The following is a 4,620-nucleotide window of genomic DNA, read 5'->3' on the forward strand; positions in this document are numbered from 1 at the left end:
TTTAAAATAATTAAATAAATAAAGTAAACATACTCTTAACAGTACTTTTTATTACTTTTAATGCTACTATATCTACAACTTTCATTTTGAAATAATTAAATAAATAAAGTAAACATACTCTTAACAGTACCTTTTATTATTTTTAATGCTACTATATTTTCAACTTTCATTTTGAAATAAATAAATAAATAAAGTAAACATACCCTTAACAGTACCTTTTATTATTTTTAATGCTACTATATTTTCAACTTTCATTTTGAAATAAATAAATAAATAAAGTAAACATACCCTTAACAGTACTTTTTATTACTTTTAATGCTACTATATCTTCAACTTTCATTTCAAAATAATTAAATAAATAAAGTAAACATACTCTTAACAGTACTTTTTATTACATTTAATGCTACTATATTGTAGTATCGTGGACAAAAGGCCTAAGATATCGGCCGAACCGTAAACAATGTCGCGAAAGCCGCGGCATCGTCGGGTGCATCAATGTGTCGTCGGTCCTTTCAAGTGAACAGTTTCATGGAAAAGGCCTGCGTGACCCTGGCCACGGGCGTTTTCGGGACACGTGCGCGATAGGGCGGGAAAAGACAAAGAGACGCTAAAGGCAGTGTTAGTTGAGACGCCGGCGAGAACGAATGCAAAAGCCGTACAGTCTGAGTTGAGAAGCGAGAGCGAGCGAGTGCAGAAGCCGAGGAGTAGAGTTGTAGAGTTGCTAGCGCTGTAGAGAGATCGATTTGTTAGAGTTATAGAGTTGCGAGAGTGATTTGAGTAGAATAGGATTTTTACGTTTAGTTCAAGTTGAACATTTATCGTTCTCTGTCCAATTAATCTCTGTTATTTTTATTAATCCTATCCTTCTTCCGATACTACATTTTGGGGGCTCAGCCGGGATTGAAACCAGACGGAGAACGACACGTTTAACGGAACTAATTGTGCTGAAAAAAGAAAGAGTTGAAAATGGCAAATTGTGAAGAGGAACAGTTTTCAAGTGAGGAAAATCTAACGCTGGAAGAATTAAGAAACAAGCTTGCACAGTTAAATCTACCAGTATCTGGTGTAAGGTCGGTGTTGGTTGCCAGGCTAAATCGAGCATATAGCACTGGACAACCAAGTCCTAAAGAGTCAGCAAACGGTAAAAAGACCACGGAGAAGCAAGGTTCAGGGACAATACCAAAAACTAAGCGTGATCGAGATGAAGACGAAGGTCTCGAGAAGCTTAGGACAAAAGAATTAAGAGAACGTCTTGCTAGTATGGGGCTAGAGACAAGAGGAAGAAAAGCTGAACTACGCGTGAGACTACAGGCGGCGATGGAAGAAGAGGATACGTCGTCGGAAGAAGAGAGCGACGACGAAAGTGAAACTGAAGACGACGAAGAAGACGAAAGAGAAAGCAAAAGGAACGTGCGAGGTGTATATCAAAAACCTGACAAATTCCGTAGGAAAACACGTAGGTATATGACAGTAAGTTTTCAGGATGTCCAAGACGCCTTAGAAGTTTTTACAGGCGAAAATAACGAAAATATTAATCAATGGTTCGAGGCGTTCGAAGAAACTGCAAGCATGTGTAGGTGGACAAAAGAACAGAAGATAATTTATGCAAAAAAGCTGATGAAAGGATCGGCAAAGATATTTGTGAATTATGAGTGCCATGCTAGAACTTGGCATGAGTTAAAAGAAGGTCTGATAAGGGAGTTTTCGAAAAAATTTAACACTTTGCAAGTACACCGCAAACTGCAGGAAACAAAAAAACGAGATGACGAAGGATGTATGGCTTACATGTATCGCATGCTTGAAATAGCCAGTCACGTCGATATGGAGGAAGAAGCCAAAATAGAATACGTCATAGACGGGATAGTAGACGAAGAAGTCCATAAGTCTATGCTGTATGGTGCTGCATCCATTAAGGAGCTAAGGAAGAAGCTAACCGCGTACGAGGAGCAGAAGAGCCGAAGGACGAAGTCGGTTGCGAAGTCAGCCAGAATTGAGAGAAACAACAGTCCCAGTCAATGTGGAAGTGCGAGAAAGACGCGTTGCTATAATTGCGGTGATAAAGAACATGTAAGTGCAGGTTGCCCGAACAGATCGAGAGGTCCTAAGTGTTTCAAGTGTAGAGAGTATGGACACATTGCATCGAAGTGCGACAATCTGAGCGAGTCCATTAAAGAGGTTGGTAGTATGTTTCGATTGTTATCGACGAAGCGTGGTAAAGACGTGAAGATCGGAAATTTCGAACTGAGCGCGCTTATAGACACCGGTAACGAGTTAACCTTGATGCGGTATAATCAGTATGTAAGAATCGGAGCGCCCAAATTAAGTCGAGACATTATTGAATTTCACAGTATCGGGTCTAAAAGAAATTTCACGTTCGGGAAATTTCTGACAGATATTATTATAGACGGTGAATTGTATCATATAACGATACACGTAGTTCCGAACACTGCGATGCAACACTCGTTGTTGATAGGTACAGACTTCCTGGATACCGTCGAGATAAACATGAAGAGGGGAGATATCTCCATTAGTAGAATAGAAAAACGAGAATTACGATGGGTTTCCAGAGGTCTTTAAAGGCGACATAGAGACGGGAGCGCGTGAGGTAGATCTATCTCGTGTCGAGAACGTGCAACACAAGCAGGCAGTTGTAGTTCCCACGAGTGCTTGTCTCAAGGACACCGTCGTAATGAACAAAATTTCGTTAGATGAATCGGTTGCGGCGAACATAACCGCAGTAGCGTCGGGTTGAAACGACACGGACGGTTGCGATGAAGTTTTTGTAGGATGCACCGAGCATCACGCGAATTGTAGAGTTATACAAACAAATTTTGTCGCGAGTTCTAAGAAGCGAACCAAAAGCGAGAATGAGGCGGCTGCAAGAGAATTTGAGGTAGTGCGAAGACGAGCTATCAATCCGACCTCTTGTCGGCGAAGGGCGTTCAACAAGAGACGCAAGAAGGCGACAATGTACAAAACAGGAGATCTGGTGGCGATCGAGAGGACGCAAGGCGGTCCTGGGTTAAAGTTGCATTCGAAGTTCCTTGGGCCGTACCGCGTGGTGAAAGTCCTGCAAAATGACCGCTACATAGTGCAACGGGAAGGCGAACACGAGGGACCGCGCACGACTTCCACTGCAGCCGACCACATGAAGTGATGGAACGTTGGTGTCAGTGATGATAGTGAGAACAGTGGTGATGAGCACATCTGAGGGCAGATGTGATTTGTCAGGAATGGATGAGTGTAGTATCGTGGACAAAAGGCCTAAGATATCGGCTGAATCTTAAACAATGTCGCGAGAGCCGCGGCATCGTCGGGTACGTCGGCCCTTTCAAGTGAACAGTTTCGTGGAGAAGGCCTGCGTGACCCTGGCCACGGGCGTTTTCGGGACACGTGCGCGATAGGGCGGGAAAAGACAAAGAGATGCTAAAGGCAGTGTTAGTTGAGACGCCGGCGAGAACGAATGCAAAAGGCGTACAATGTGAGTTGAGAAGCGAGAGCGAGCGAGTGCAGAAGCCGAGGAGTAGAGTTGTAGAGTTGCTAGCGTTGTAGAGAGATCGATTTGTTAGAGTTATAGAGTTGCGAGAGTGATTTGAGTAGAATAAGATTTTTGCGTTTAGTTCAAGTTGAACATTTATCGTTCTCTGTCCAATTAATCTGTTATTTTTATTTATCTTAAATAAATAGTATTAGGAGAATTTTACAAATCTAAATTATCCTAATCCTATTCTTTTCCGATACTACAATATCTTCAACTTTCATTTTGAAATAAATGAATAAATAAAGTAAACATACTCTTAACAGTACCTTTTATTACATTTAATGCTACTACATCTTCAACTTTCATTTTGAAATAAATAAATAAAGTAAACATATTCTTAATAGTACCTTGTATTACATTTAATGCTACTATATCTTCAACATTCATTTTGAAATATTTTCCAAGGACTTCAAAGACGTTTCCTTCGAAACACAAAGTTGATAAAGAATGATTCATAATCCTCGGTACCGAGTAAATTTTAATAAAATTTTCATCAAGTTACTCGAGTTCCTACTATTAATATCAAATTGTATAACTTTCATGTTCGCGATTCAGCGAAAAATTATCATTCTAAAGCACACAATATTCTATTACAGCGGCAATGCCGTTGATCGTATAACGATCACTTAAGTGTATATTCGCGAATTAATCTCGAGTATAATCCGCGTTCACCAACATACCGCGGACAATCCAATTTAAATAGCTCGGGGATCGGGCGTCGTGCTGTAAATTGCACACAACACGCTGGAATGGAAATTACGTTGACGAGATTTCTCTTCTACCGGAAGGATGACGCCCCTTTTACATACGGGGAATTTCCAGGTGAATCACCAGCGAAACCGTGAACGTTATTTTCCCGTAACAAAATCAAGGCGGCGCATCGTCTTTTGAAAAAGGGGCTTGTTTCCCCAGTCTCGTTAAGATCGTTTAAAAAGGTAGACAGATGTGGGAAAATTTCAATCTTCACAGACTTTCGCTCATCTTTAAGGAAATAGAATCACTTTTAATTTTTCTTTTTTTCCTTTCAAAAAACCTGATAAAATGTAGACAAGAAGCTTTTATCGCATAAAAGTCACGCG

The sequence above is a fragment of the Bombus terrestris genome, chromosome 1 (assembly GCF_910591885.1).
Source record: "Bombus terrestris chromosome 1, iyBomTerr1.2, whole genome shotgun sequence".
Taxonomy (NCBI): domain Eukaryota; kingdom Metazoa; phylum Arthropoda; class Insecta; order Hymenoptera; family Apidae; genus Bombus; species Bombus terrestris.